At 41.1% G+C, this 16,250-nt stretch overlaps 1 protein-coding gene across 3 annotated transcripts in view; it reads right to left on the bottom strand.

Moving 5' to 3' along the window:
* LOC112571301 (homeobox protein six1a-like) overlaps positions 1-15,826 on the bottom strand; it is a 112,230-nt gene extending 96,404 nt beyond the window's left edge. Inside the window, exon 1 of one of the 3 annotated variants that reach the window (XM_025250195.1) lies at positions 15,669-15,826. The gene's annotated coding sequence lies outside the window, so the exon portion shown is untranslated. Of the gene's footprint in view, positions 1-13,938; positions 14,279-14,683; positions 14,761-15,668 lie in introns of those variants that run through there. The other 2 variants (XM_025250193.1, XM_025250196.1) reach the window with 2 other exon arrangements.
* Positions 15,827-16,250: the final 424 nt, after the last annotated feature.

Below are 16,250 nucleotides of genomic sequence, written 5' to 3'. Positions count from 1 at the left end.
AATGACTTGAAATGACAGACAGACAATGCTTAAAAGAAAGGTATGACAAAACTTTAAGTCGTTAATTAAATATACTGATCGTCAGACAATGACAACAAGAAGACATAACAGAATTTAAAAAAAAAAGAGAGAAAGAAAAGCAGAATCAAGAACCAGGTAATGCTGAGAGCCGAGGTGGCTAAATAATGAAGTTTAGGGCAATCTAGTTGGCATCATTTCTGAAGCCTTCGCCCTCACTCATTGTGACTACCTCGATACAATATTTCTTTACCATCGACCCGTCGTCGTGCAGGATGGCGCACGCGCGCGTCTGCATGCATGCCTGCGTCTGCTCGGGTAGCACGACGGGGAGAAGAAGTGAAGAAAATGCACAGGGAGGAAGTGAATTTTATGTCAGCACAAAACAACTTGTTAAATTGCTTTTAGTCGATTTAAATCAATTCTCGCCGACAAGCGGCTACTCACGTTTCCGGCTTCCGTTGAAATCAGTGCGCATGCGTACGCCGAGAATGCCCAGGAGAGCCGAAAGTGTGATTGGTTGGGGTTCAAATCCGATAATTCGGATCTCGTGTCTGCGTTAACATGTTTATCTCACGAGGTGAAGAGTGTGCGAGATCTCACGTGACAGGGCGAGAGTTACTCGGGCGTTTAAAATAACAGGAGAGAAGGCAGTGAGCATGTTAGCGTCCCGTATTCAAATCTGACACCAAAAGTGAAGGGCGCGCATTTGATTTATTGTGCGCACCTTATAAATGATACATTATAATTCCCGTCTGCAGACTTTGATTGGATAGCTTCTCCAAGCACAAAGCTGAATTGTTACCTCGGAATGGTGTCGCTCGGATCTGTGCAAAGGCACACTGGAGGATATGCGTGAGTCAGATGAATGCTGGTGCACTGTCATGATGAAGAATTCGTTTTAAAGAAGATGTTAAACCGCGTAAGAGGACACCACTGGACCCTGCTTATATCGGGATCTTCTTTTCGCACTTCATCTGTCATTCGTGTCACCAGGACATCCCACGTCTAGAGGTCCATGAATACAAGAGGGCTGTCACATACATACAAGAGGGCAAAGCACGCACACAGAGACACAAACTTACACCATCATTCGTATATGATTAAAAATGTAATTTTCTACACCACTAACACACTTGCAGACACCTATTCGTATGTGATGCACTCATCATCCCATCCTCCAACCGATCCACCCGACCCTACCCACCAAACAGCTTAAACGTATATTATTAAATACTTAACTAATCATATACAGCTTTACATTCAGGCACACTACAGCCGTATATGGCCATCAACGAAGGAACATCATTTCAGCAATCTAATAGATAATGAAAGAGCAGAGTGTCATCTGACATTGTAATCGCCGTTTGTAGCTCTCAGCCTCCAGGGAGCGGTGTTCGTACCTCGGCCCGTAGTGTATAATTGTTCATAATATTTTATCACACTTCATATTTTATCACGTTTCATTGTGTGCTAAAACATTCGAGCATTTCGCGCAACACTGACTATCAGATGAAATGGTGGAGTCAGAAAATACACAAATCGCAGGCTATTATTTGCAGGCGAGGACAGCAATACTGTTAAAGTGTGTTCGACAGGGTATACACGATGTTTCAAGGCTGTAACAATGAAAGCGGTAATGGTGGATAAGGATATTCACAGCTGTCGGAAAAAATAAATAACTTTAACTGACATACACTTGGCCATCGACCAGTTACCGACAACAATAGTTTCAGGACAAAAGTTTTGTGTCCTTTTCTGTTTTTGCGATAATAAATAACAACTTTTGTTCAACTTGTTTAAAACAGGGTGAGGAGCACTTCAAAGAAAAATCCGAAATAACTTTAAATTACTACGAAGCTTTCATTTCAGTTCTAGGAAATTAGAAAACGGAGTTTGGAGTGAGTCCGGGTTGTATTCTGATGCAGATATTGCTTTATCTCAGTTTAAGTGCACATGCGCAGTTCAGTGGAAGGTTGATTCAAATTGCAGGTGATGGCCAAGTACAGATGCACAGATACAAGACTTAGTTGTTTAACACGTCCAAACCTTAAAAGCAGATTTATAAATGTTTTTCTCAAATTGTTTTAAGGTCTTTTATATATTTTCAAGAAATGTGCAACTGAGCCCAGGTTGAAGCACAAAATATGATACAGACTAGGATGAACAATGAACACACAAATTCAGACAGACGCATGCGAGGACATCCTATGAACATGTGGATCGTATCCAACACGAAGATGTTCCATCAGAAACTTTCAGGGGTACATTTAAAAAAAACAACATAAAAAACAAAATTACTCCGGCGTTTGATAAAAAGAAAAATAAACATAGGTAAAGTTAGACCAAGTAATCACAGATATCGGGATCCAGCAGGGAGGCAAGCCTGACCGACTTGGGTGGCCTCCCCTCGCAGACAAAAAGCATCCTTCTTATGACGACGCCCACTCGAGGGGTAAGTAAGAGACATAACCTCGCCCACTCCAGAGAAGGGGAACGAACACATCCTCGCACGCTCGAGACAAGTGGTAGAATTTACTGATTTTGTATGATTGAGCTAATGGACTAAAATCTGGTATGGACTGACTTCTTCCTATGAAGGTATGACAGAGAGAGAACGCGAAGACAATCAACCCGATGATAACAAAAAAGAAAAGAAAAAAAATTTCTCCCTAAAGGTGACTTAAAAAAAGGACATGTTTAAAGCAGACAGAAAAAAATATCAAAATATGTAGATATTTGTTTTCACTCAATAGTAGTTTAATAGTAACATAACCACGTCGCAAATCGGGGGAAAAAAAGCCAGGTCTCATGATGAATTCCACAGTAAAATTTTACCCTTAAATATTATCGTCTTGACTCTTCTAAGATAAAAGGCTCGCAAGTCGTTGATACACGAAGAACTTTTATCCAGGTTTGCACAACGTGTGGTGCAAGTGGTTGAGAAAAGCATCAGCACAGAATTGTGGATAAGCTCATTTTTGTTCCGGGTACAAAACAACAGAAGTGGGCATGCCAGGTAGGAACGATTTGGAGTTCTTGAGAACGATTAAGCACGCATGAGCCAAGTAAGACAGCCTCCTGGAAACTGGTTCAAACGTTCCTTCCACTGGAAGCTGAACGAGGGTGCTACTTTTAGAACTTCTCCATTATTCAAAATTAAAATGAACCAGTGATGAGTCTAATAATAATGGCGACTGTAATGACGATGATGATGGACGGAATAGTTTGAGAAAGATGATGATGAGCTGAGGTGTGCCTATGAAAGATTTTGGGTGGGACAGTGGGAAATAAATCTCAGAATATTTAAATATCCGTTATTTTTTATTTACCACGGAAGAATAGAATCAACGGCCAATGTAGCAATACTATATGCTTTGCTAACTCTATTTACGCTGATTCATCAGTTTCAGCTACATCAACGATGATGTGGGATGATTGCACACCGCAATGATATGTAAGCAGTTTAGCTTACAGCTAGACTTTAGCCACCCAGCTCACGGCAAGTGACCACGTACTGTGAACACACTGTGAACTGGCATCACCTACTGTGAACCCGGCCCCTTGCCTGTCAACGGGCATCTCTTCTAGATAAGCGATGCATAGCCAAGGACGATCTGAACACCTGACCCGTCGCTAGCCAGATGGCGTGGGAATGAAAAGTGTGAAACAAGACATGAAAACGTGTTTTTTTCCGGACAAAACAGCGCTCGCATTATCATTGGGAAGTGTGAGATTTAGAAAACCTCCTAGAAGATAATTTAAATGCAGGATCGCACGCGTTTTCGGAAGTTAAACGACCAGTTTGTCCTCAAAGTTCAAACGGCGGAACGGTTATGCCCTCCATGGTCATGGCATGGGTACACGCTGGTTAAGCCCATTGACTATGAAACAATCCGAGTGGAAAAAATTGTTCTAATTTCAGTGCAAAAAAGTAAAGACTCGTGTAATTTTTTTATATCCTTCAAGAATGATCGTAATCACAAATAGTGGCGATTCCCGAAAGTTCCTTTTCTGTGAATGTGCAATATCAGTTTAACTGACATGTAGTGAACTCCTGCACTTAGAATAGAAGAATTCTCACATCTTCATCTGTCGTTTAAGAAGACTAAACAGTCATACCACAGAAGAACAAAGAAGGTACACAGCATGAAAGGAGAGGTGGGCTTGGGTGGGAATATTCCTGCGTCTTTAGGCAGGATGTAAGCATTTATTTCATCTCACCGCTATCTTACAACGAGGTCTCGATGTTTCCCGAGAGAAATTTTGAATTGTGTCGTTATGAGATAGTTGAGCAAAAAGAGACAATGATACATTCTTCAGGACTGTCCACGCCATAAAGCCGTTGGGTATAAGGTGCAGTAGAAGGTAGTTCCGTGGCTTTAAAATCTTGAGGGAGTAAAGTGTTAGAGATCACATTTTTCTGGAGGCCATTTCTATTTGATAGCGGCGTCGATCTCATCCTCCCTGCCTTTGGGGAAAGAAAACACTGTCTAAGAAAAGAATTCTAATAAAAGAAAGCTTAGATTGTGGCTCACTCCTGATATATATTAGTGGTGTCCCAATTCTGAAGACAAAAGTAGGAAATAATTTAAAGTGATATTCGTCCGAGACTACGTATAAGACCCAGTTAGAAAAACAAAGAAAACCCACATTTATTCGAGGACATTAAGAACTGGGTAAAAAAATGTACTATACACATTTTCTTATGATGATGTGTGATTCGTCTGAAAGTGTTTTCTTAATCTGCAGTAAAATAAACAGAAAAAGCTAAGCTAGGAATCTTGCTTCTCAGTCTAAATAACGCTTGTTATTAAAGGATCCTGCACCTAAATAAAGAAACTGAATAAAATATTCAATAAATATATCGACTAACGCCCTCGAAAAGATTAGGGAATCAACAAGTAAGCAACCAGTCGAGCGAGCGAATGTGGCCATTGCCGGCAACGACGAGACCTGCCGACTCGCGACACCTTTGAACTTTTCTTCTCCAGCCAATGAAACAACAGAATCACTTGTCAACAGTAACTTCATCCAGCAGGCTCGGTTCCTCTCAGACATGAAGCAGAGACTTAATTTCCTGACAGTAGGATACACGGCAGCAATAATACGCACGGCGCTGAAGTCGCTTGCCCTTATCAAAGACCCCATTCTTGGCGCTTCGCGAAGGAAACAGTGCCGGCCGTTATTTACATGTCAACAGCTTGTTTGTGCTTGAATGCTCGCTTAGCATTTAGATTCCGCATCAGAAACCTTTCAAGTGGGATGCCTCGTACCCCGCAGGCGACATTTACTCGCTGAAAATGATATGAAACACGCTCCATTTGGGATCCGTGGTGAGTTGGCGGACTTTGCTAAGAGCGAGGGTAGATTGCCATCTCCAGAGGCTGGGCTGATAAACAGAGTGTTGCAGACGTAATCTTGTCCCTCCTCCGCCTGCTTGGACCAGCATCTCTCGCGACCAATGAACTGTCTGCTCCCTCCTCACCTTGCATCTTCCGATGATGTGGTTTACCCCTCGGCTCTCCACCTTCTCTCTGATTACTTTGGGAAGAGCGTGCCTCGCCAGCAAACGACCATGCAGGTTTCACTATGGTCTCGCGACCTTCTGAAGAGCAAAGCAAGACTAAGAGAAACAAAGATGAGGTATAGTTACAGGAGAAATAGAGAAAAGTTATAGGCATGTTCATATTTCATAAGGGGTTGTAGAGTTAACAGCCGCAATACTAGAACCACTCTTTCACATGCGGTGTAGTTACGAAATAATAATAATAATAATAATAATAATAATAATAATAATAATAATAATAATAATAATAATAATAATAATGGGAACGAGCAGCATCATGACCAAGATAGATCGTACTCACTGTGGGGACCAGTAATGATAAATTTCACGTGGGAGTCAAGCTTTAGAAGTATAGACCTTATTTCAAATGATGTAGACAGTATTTACAGAACTACTACGAATATTAACGAGTAACTATAGTAAAGTAGAAGGAGAAATTAAAAAAAAGAAACCCGAATAAATATATTTAAAAATGTCCAAGCGAAATTGAAGTCGGACACGGGGGTGACAAATGAGGCCCAGCGCACGATTGTAGATTATTTGCATCGTTCAAGAGAAAGTTCTGTAGGACTGGTGAGCGAGAGAGAGGCGGCAGGATGTCTCGCCATCTCTCCGTTGGGTACGCAGCATCTCGGTGTTCTTCTCGCATGAAGAGCCTCTCACACAAGGAAATCACTGTGTCTAGAGGTATGGAGGATTAAAGCGGGTCCTGTGGAGGAGAACACCATCAACAGATTGGGAAATGTCAAACGGGTGTTGGCAGCTCAGGCAACAGAAACAGGACACTTTATCAACTGGTTCTTCCTCCATCCCCCGGTTTTTTAAAATTCCTTTGGCACAAATTGCTCAGAATGTGTTGTCTATAACTAGACCTACACACGATGGTGAGAGAGAGAAAGAAAGAGAAAGTGATATTTGTTTCTGCATTTTAAAAAAAGTTTGTTGACCATGAGACAGAAATTTTGTTTGCACGGATTATTTTTTTGTAGTAAAACAACTTAACTCTTGTAATGTAACCCGAGAGAGGCTGGATGTTTACCCACCCACTCACCCATCACATATATATATATAGAGAAACAGATATTTTCTAATTTTGTAATGCTCAAGGACCTAAAAATTATATAATTAATTTTTTATGTCAAAATGTAGTCACTAGAATCGGTGCAGAGAGATTTATGAGAATGTCGTTCTTGAAGCTTGCTTGAAAGTTGTTTTTTTTTTGTACTAAGCATGAGGAATTTGCAAGACAATGATTGTGCTCATGACTGTCAAAATAACTATAAAAGAGAATTGCCTCGCAGCCTTGGCGACTTGCGAATTGTGTTATTTATGACTGGTCCTTCGTGCACTTGAATTCAGGGACAAACCTCACCCCGGGTACGCACACACAAATCAGAGGATGCGCCGCCGTGCAATAAATCAGGGCCACAACAGCTGCGATGCAGGTACCGGCAGTAACATCTTTACGGCAGCAACAGACACGCTCTTGTTGATGATAAACAAAGAAAAAGAAGGAAAGAAAAGACGTTTGCTTAATCCCGCAAAAGGTGTTTGTGACTGCTATCGTCTTCCTCTCTTCCTCGCTGATGTTGAGCAGAAGGCTTTTTCTTTTGATGACCTCTTGTGTGTCGTTCGCTCTGTCAACAGTCAACATCCCTCTGAGGTCTAAGAGGGAGAAAACTGCATCCAGAAAAACACCAGTGTACGGTTTCTTGGTCTGAACAAGTGCTTTAAATCCAATCCTGTCTAGCTCGCCGTGTCTTCCCTCTACAGACGATTCCAGAAGGTTCCTGGCTTTGGATTGCGTGGGGATGGCGCATCACTCTGGCAGCTGTCTGCAATTGCTGTGATTAATTCCAGAGTGGTCTGCCGCAACTGTTACTTTGTACGAAATTCACCGAATCAATTCAATCGTCCTAAAAACAAAGCCACACTCATCTGCTGAAATTGGGTAGCAAAAAATGTGATTTTAAAAAATTGTCTTTTTTTGGGGGTAACTTCTTTCGCTACCCACCCATCCCTCACCCTTCCTGTGTGGCTTTGTGAGAAACAATCAGCGTGTATTTAACATAGAGTGCATAATGTAGTATCAAATCGATGGCAATTTTGATTACTTTTTGATTTCTTTTTATTTTTAATACCATGATTTTTGGATATCAGAAGGAACGGGGAAACTCATTATGAACAGGTACATAAATGTTACTGGGTTAAAACATGAATAAATTGTATTTCGATATACAAATAAAAACTCCCATTCCACACACACAAAAAAACAAAAACAATGATTGAATGCAGAAGAAAAGACACCATGAGTAGGACTAAAACCAACTCTCGCGAGAACACCTTTCATGGCCAGGAGTGAAGTAGTGTAGCAAGATTTTTTGTAAATAAAGTTATGTCAAGAAGATATGTCAGAAGATAAAGCCAGAAGTCATTAGAGAGTTTCAATCTGCAGCACATCCCAACTCCCTACCGTTGTAACCTGCGACTCCAGGCTTGACTCCTAGATGGACAATCAATACAGCGGACAGATAACATGGACATGTGAATAGCTTATCTGACGGGTTCGTGGCTAGGTGTGAGTGGTACAGGTTTAGGTGAGTCTTGCTGTGGGACAAAGTCAAGCCGAGTGTCCGTGTCAGCAGACAGGATGTCAGTGTACGTTCTTCTACGTGGCCATGACGTAATCGGCTTGTCATCGATCGAGAACGACAAACCAGCTTATCAAGCATGGAAACAAAAGTCATCAGCAAGGGCGAACTTGCGACGGTGATCGCACAAGTGATATTAAAGTAAGGAGTACACAGACCACCAGTCGCTGCAGCCATGTTGTCCAAAAACAAACACCAAGATGTCCGGATGGCGCCATCTTATTCTAACCAGCGGTCAGAGAGACTCTTTGCTTCCCTCTTCTACTGCCACGGCCATTATCATTTCCAATGTGAGATGTTACCTTCAAAGGAGCTAAAAGCGATGGCGATTTCCTCGTACACAAAGTGTGGTGAATGAAATCATTTATGTTTGGGATTTTCTCAGAGTTGGCCTGTCCACCCGAATTTCTATATTCCCCTCATTTCTTGTCAGCGTATTGTGTTCGTTTATTTGCTGGACCGTGTAGTCAAAACATCTTTATGAAGCTGAGGATGTGTAAAGCACAATTTCTCAAAAGGTTGATGCAATGAGTTGAATAATAATATTTTGCAGTTTTTTTAAACTTTAAAGATTGAAGTAATTGCTCGTGAGTACAAGAGCAGATTAAATTAAAATGTAAGATTAGACATTAAATCTGACAAAAACAAAAAAAAAAAAGACAGGATTCGGATGGTGCCATCAGTGACATATTTTTTAGTATTAATTAAAGAACCAAATTATTATACCTAAATTATAAAATTATTAGAGCATTATATTAACTTAGTAGACGAATGATAAGTGAGGAGATTGTTGACATCAGGAGCCTATGTTGATAATACGAAGAGAAGAGAGTCAGTTATCTGCAAGTGAGGTTTTCCACTAAAGGACGAGTCATCGACTGGACGACGATGACAAACGATGACTTGTATCTGTAGCATGCAGGTAGTCACGTAGCGTGTGAAAGGTTATCAAATGCGTGTCTCCAACTGCTTGCAGGTAAGCAAGGTGCTGCATCAGTCTCTGCAGTTGGGTAGGTGTCTGGTATGATGGTGGGTTAGATAAGGATAAGGCAATGGGGTGAGATTAGGTCCAAGTGAAGAGTCAGCCAGCTGTCAGTGAACTTCACTGTTGGCTAAACATCAAACGATAGTCCACGTACCAGGCAAAGAGAGAAGAAAGAACAGCAACTCAGAAAAAAAAATCAAAAGAAAAAGTAAGATAAAAGCGAAAATATACAGAGAATTTGTAAAAGTGTGTTTTCTCAGTTTTGAAGTGCACTGAGAAGAAGCAGTGTCGTTAATGATACTTTTCTGATTTACAGTGATCTCTCTTCTTGACATCCTGAATATGTTGCTAGTGTCCTTAATTTTTTTGGTTGTTTTCTTTAGCAAGTGGGTTTCCAATGGCACGCACTGCACCTTGGCACGCACCATTCGGATGTAGTCACTATGTATCTAACTTCAGTGGAGCTAAATCACGTGATATTTGATCGCACATGGCTGCTTCTGGAGAGGAAGTCGCCAGCGCTGTGGAAGCAGTAGACCAAAGATATAGTAGGATACCTCTTCCAGTTCAATGACCAACTGATTTCCAGTGTTGCTTCATCAGTTATCCTCCCCTATCTCACCATTCAGCCATCTGTGTTCGGAAAGGCCAGGCTCTATGGCAAGACGTTTCCCAAACTTCAGACAGCCAGACACTCGGAGTAATCAACCAATCAGAAATGGTAATCTAATCCGGGCACTTGCCTTCTTAGCAAGTTTGCAGCGTAACTCAAGCATGTATGGCAAATTTAGGAAAAATACTTTTTTCTTTTCGTCTGAAAAAAAAACTCTGCGATTAATAAAGTTTTTCTATCCTGCCTTCCTCTCCAAAAGTTAATCACAGACATCATAAAATTCGTAACAGAAAGCCGTAAAGTCAAAGAAAAAATTACAGTGGCCAGTAACAGCAGCAGCAAAAACAGAATTTAAGTTATACATCATGGCAAAAGACTTCTTTTATTTATTTATTTATTTATTTATTTATTTAATGCTTGGTGGGACTTTTTGAAAGGTGTGTTGGCTTAAGCCAAAGGATGTCAATGCATAGGTTTCACCCTTGCTCTGACAGATGCAATCAATTATATTTGTTTTCAGTCCCCAGATTGTTATTATCACCTATCACGTGGTGCTATCATCCTGCCGAGAAAACCAGAAGCGTTCACAGTTCAGAAAGGTAATAAATGAGCAAGCCAGACAGCGCCAGACAGAGACAGAAGAAGGATGAAGTCAGATAATAGCTACAATAGCCTGGCTTTAACACCTAAAACCTAATGATTAATGGCAAGGAATGGAATCTCCAGACTATACTCTTCATCGCAAAGTGACACGGTACACACCTGAAAAGGACACTGACAGTTGTTAATACGCTCTAGTGAGGACATCAACAAGGATTTGAACACAAGGGACATCGCTTTCCCTTCAAAACCCAAGACACTGTCGCGGATTCTGACTTCTTGCCTCAATGTGCTTGTACTAGGCTTGTCTGGAAAAAAAAAGAACCTGGGGTTCGCCGAGGTTTCAACAGGCTACCTTTTGTCCTCCTGGCGCTTGGCATTTCAATGCAAGCAAACAGAGCAATGAACGGGAAACAGAAGAAGACTATCGAATTACCAACGCAGACAAAAAAGTCCACTAAGGTTTCGTGCAAGCGTGGAGTGACAAGCAGCGGAAGCCCATGGCTTGCTGACACAGTTCCATCAGACTCAAAACTCAGACCAGGCCGGTGAGTCCAGAAGTAAAAGCTCAAAGGTCGTTTGTCTTTGGTAGAAGCTTGCGTGCGCTTTGTACACACTTTCAAATGTGATGGAATGCTGATATTATCCTCTAAATTGTACAAAGTTCACATGACACCATAATCAAGACTGGGTTTCAAAGAACAATTCACTAACAACGCCCTAATTACGAATCATAAATAAATTAGCTCCGACTGGACTGTGGAACAGTGAAGCGCGAGACATCTTTGCCAGAAGGCTGGAGTCCAGATACATTTTTAAAGCGTATCAGTTGATATTGCTTTGCGAATGAGAAAACTAACGACATAATGGTTTGTTTTCCTTTTTTTTTTTGCAGTGACTACGGTAGACTGTTATCATAAAGACATCACAAAAAGAGAAGTTTCCAAGATGTGATTATTCAATGATTTATTTTCTTAAGTATTAACTCAACTATTCGTCGCATATCACATAAAACAAGACAATTATGAGAGAGAGGGAGTGTGTGTGGGCATCCATGTGTATGCCAGTGCGGGTGTGTACCTGTGTGTGAAAGTATGTTCGTCTGTGGACGCGCAAGTATAACTGTATATTTATAATTGGCGATAAAGAATAAGAAAAGAATACACCAAGCATACTCAGTTAATCAGATATCTGAGGTGAGAGAAATAGTATAATTTACAAACTCAGATGGAAATACATTATATATGTCAGCATATTTCTAGGAAGCGAGTAGTCGGGAGTAGACCTGCTTCGTTATGGAATGACGCATAGAGCGTCAGTCGGAATTCTGGAGCCGCCATTTTTCATGCCATCTTCGCGGTAAAATAAACAGCATCCCGCAAGATCGGCAACCCTCCGTCTGTCGCTTCCACCATTTTGCAGGCAGTTAGTCCTTCATGTCCGCCCCTCCTTCTAGCCTGGCCCAGAGAGTGCTGTCATCAAGTTGCCTTGTGAAATGTGCAAGCCGTCCCGACATTCTGCCTGGCAACTCGTTAACAACCCCTCACTTCCGGTGACGTTTCTCTAGCCCTTCCAGACAGCCTCCTCCTCAAGAAGATGACTCGTGGACAGTGTGAAATATGACCTAACTCACCGTCATGTCTTGGCTTCCAGTTCTTCTTAATTTCGTCTCTACATCGTTGAAAAAAAGGGGGTTAGTCCCCCTTGTCTTGTCATTTTGTCATTTCTCAGCTCGTCAGGCAATGCCATCATCGCTTCACACGATGCACTGATTAAAATATTAAAACAAAAAGAAAGATAGCAATAAAGATAGAAAAAGAAAGAATAAAGGAATTACTCTTGATCAGTCAGCTAGTTTTTCTAGCGATCGGATGAGACTACCTTTTCTGAGTCTTCCAAGTAAAATTGTCTTGATATATACAACGATGACGTCAGTCTTTCGCGCTTTATTACAGAGTTAGGCTACCTTACCTATATCTCACAGAGTTAGACTATTTTACCTACATATTACAGAGTTTAATCATCGACGTGTCCCGACATTCTATTATAATTATCCTTTCTGCTGGCGTATTATCATTTCTCTTTTAAAAAAAATGAGGTTTAAAACAATTAACGAACTTCATGAACCTGCCCTGGTTCGCTTTCCAGCTAAGTTTTCGGTAAGTTGTATAAAATTCCAGCTAAGTTTTCATTCTGTTGTATAAGATTCGTATTAAAAGTCGGAGAGTTCAAAAGGACAAGCTCCTGGTCATGGACACCTAGCGACGAGGGCGCAGCTTAACTTTCCTATTACAGCCAAAACCTCGGGACTGGCAGCGTTTAAAATGTCAGTCAGTGAGATGACACTTCGATAGATGACTGTGCCACAATGGCTGTCAAACGGTGCATATCGGCTCTCTCTCTCTGTGCGTGTGTGTTTGTGTAAACGTAGAGAGAACACTGTTAGTGATATATATCCGAGTGAGTGACTCACCCTCCGTGGACTGAAACGAAACTCAATCTCTGCTCGGCTCTGACACTGCTAAAACCACTTCTGGTATTTGGGAAACAATTTACAACAGAGTCTGTTGATGGTTCCTCTGTATTCCTGACCCGGCATGTCTCAAAGACATCATCATGGAATAAACAAAATAAGAAACAAGAAGTCTGTAAACATTGTTTTGACTTAGATATTATATCATTACTACACATTACTATTGAATATATATATATGCTCGTTTAAATAAACGAATGATAATAACCTAGACACATTTAACCACTCAGACGAAGACTAATGAGTGTAGAAGATGAGGCAAATATAAGAGATAAGATCTTTCTACCACTGACTGCTCTGCTTCTGTTAAGGAAACCAACTGCCTCCAAATTACAACAGCGACCGCTTTCATCCCATTTCCATTTAGTCTAATTGGACCTAATGTTTTTCTTGCGTTTGTTTTAGAGATCGCCGATAAGGGAGAGAATTGCCACATCCTTGAAACATTTGAAGCTAAAACACTCAGAAACAAAGCACCGCTCTTACACGCTTTGTTAGTCTAGAACGAAATCGGAGTGGGGAATATCCGGTTAATTAAGTCCAGATCATTAGATCATTAAGAAGAGATAGGTTGTTAAAGATTCGAACACGAGATCATTGATAAAAAGTTTGTTTAAAAAAATTATTGCGGGCTGCCATTCGTTATGTATTTGACATTTTTCATTATTTCAACAAAGCAGCTGTGATAACAGCCAGATGTTATCCGTTGCCGATTATATGGAATTTTTGACATTTTTTAAATTTAGAATTGATAGTTCGATACAATCTTCCTTTGTCAAGATATGGAGAAACAGGCACTGAGTACGATAAATACTGAATATCTCTCTTTCCTCTCTCATTGTCTCTCTCTCTTCCCCCTCTGACCAGAACAACCCCAGTGCACCGGTTCACTGAAGCCCTATTCAAGGCAATAGAGAATGACCTATAATAACATTGTACAAGCTACACCATTATTTCCCAATTACTTACCTCAGACGCTCATTTCCGGAAACTCAGATCACCCATGGGTCGTAGGATAGCGTTTCAGGTAAACGCTGGCCAACTGACTTAAACGGCGGAAGTATATTGGTGTATGCGGTATTTATGTGTCAATTTGAATGGCTCTAATCCATGTATATGGATAAGGTACTCCATGGCAGCGAAATGTGCACCGAGTGGCTATTATTACCGCGTCTGTCAAAGTGTGAGTCATGTAGTGCCTCTATATGAGTGCTTTATATATATTTTATACATGCCTCTAAAAATATATGGATGTTAGGCTTGTTAAATGTCATCTTAAAGTAAGGAAATATTTAACCTGTTTCTTTTTCTTCTGGATTTTTTTCCTTTTTTTACTTTTTGGAGATAAAATTATCAAGATTATAGAAAGACATATACAGGATAGACTAAAAAGGGTAGCACAATAAATAGGGCAACAAGAAAAAAAAAACTAAACAAGTTAAATAAAATGTCCTACGAGAAATGTGTCTGATTTTTCCACCTCTAGAGAGTCTAATTTGATATTCCGTGATTTTTGAAATTCGTCAGCATATATTGTTACCGTGGACCGGAACACTTACAAAACTACTCTCCTCTCCAAACTGAGGAATCAAACTTTTACACCATCCTTTGATCATGGATAATTATTCCCAACTCTTATCGACCACCCCTTTCAACCCCTTTCACGTATCAGGATACAAAAAGTGGATAACTACCAATACAAAATATGTCCTACCAAGAAGTAGTGCGAAATCCCCTGGCAGCTTTCGAATGCAGCCTCGCTCCACGATTGGCTGAAGGCAAATGGAGCCCGGAAACCAAAGACCGATCGGCAAACGAGGTAATTTGAATAGGGAGTAACGCGGAGCTCAAGTCCGGACTCGAGTTTCCATGCTAAAATAATGATACTGGCCCCCCTTAATCCAGCCCTTCGGCTATTTATGTGCCCAACACACGGGAGGACACGGGGAAGTGGGTGGAGGAAGCCCTTTTCCCCTACCCCGTCCTCTATTTTTCATTTTGTCTTTCGAGTAGTCTCCCCTTTTCTGCCCTGGCTATTGTGTGTCGGGACGTCGTGAGTTATGTGCCGTCGTGGACAACTGACTCGAGAAGAAACGAATCCGGACTAGTCTGTCTCCCTAATAAGTCTCTGGGTTTGCTACCTTGTAAGTTGAGGGGCATAGAACTGTTAGAGAGAAAGATACGAAAAGAAATTCTTTTTTTGGCAAATATAAAGAGGACACTATACTGTCGGCGCCAAGATTATAATCAATTGGAGAGTTAATAACATTGCCATTTATTCTTTATCTCATCTGCAAACCCTTCTTGAACTTAGTATTCAATATCAATCAAATGTAAACCTAAAGAAATATAACTAGAACATACACTGTTTGCTGCATAGGTAACGAGCAAGGGGACGCAATACCGAAGAAAAAAAAAGGAAGAAATAATTATCGCTTTCTTGTATAGACTTTCCCGATAATAACAAACAAGGGTTACAATCTTTGTGTAGGTAAACATCATTAAAATCTGTCTTCGGTTAGTTCATGTTCCTACCCCTCCAATCCCGCCTTCCTCCTGACCTTTTCTTTCTTTTCTGTCTGCTTGTCCGTCTGTCTAAAGACCCTAAATATCACCACGAGGACTTTAATATCCGCACATGCGCAATAAAGATAAATACTCAGAACACATTTCCTCCTTTACATATCCCCGTAACTTACCTGTGTAAGAAGATGAGCCGATGCACACTTTTCAACAATCTTGAATTTTTTCGTTTCAGGGGGAAAACAGTTCGCACACTCATAAGCACCCCAAGGCGTTGTTCCTGTGTACATCAGCTGTTGAAGAAAAAAAAATGTCGCCAGCGTCACATACTGTAGTCTCAACGGCCACGACAGACTGTGTCGACTGTACGGACCCACAAAAACTTCCGGTTTACAAATGGAAAATGGCGGTCCGTCTTCTCGTCTTTCTCAGTATCCACAAAAAAAAAAAAAAAAGAGCAAGACAGGGGAAGAACACGAGACAGAGACAGAAGGAGGCTGGAAAGGGGTTGTGGGTGGCCCAGAAAGTAGTTAGTAGATTCAGAAGGAGGGAGGGAACGAGGTAATGGCTGAACAGACTGCTGGGCGGGGCCACTAAACGCGAATTTCAAAGTAACACGGTGTGTGGGGGGAAGGGGTGAGAGGTGAGGGGTGAGGATGGGGAAGAAGAGGAGAGAAGTTTGAGGGGAAAGGAGGGAGAGCACAATGTTTTGACGCGAAGGAAGACAACGACAAGGGAGTATAAGGCTGAAGCAAGTC

The sequence above is a fragment of the Pomacea canaliculata genome, linkage group LG8 (assembly GCF_003073045.1).
Source record: "Pomacea canaliculata isolate SZHN2017 linkage group LG8, ASM307304v1, whole genome shotgun sequence".
NCBI lineage: Eukaryota > Metazoa > Mollusca > Gastropoda > Architaenioglossa > Ampullariidae > Pomacea > Pomacea canaliculata.
Note: the sequence above shows the minus strand (reverse complement) of the source record. Positions and strands in the feature narration are given on the sequence as shown.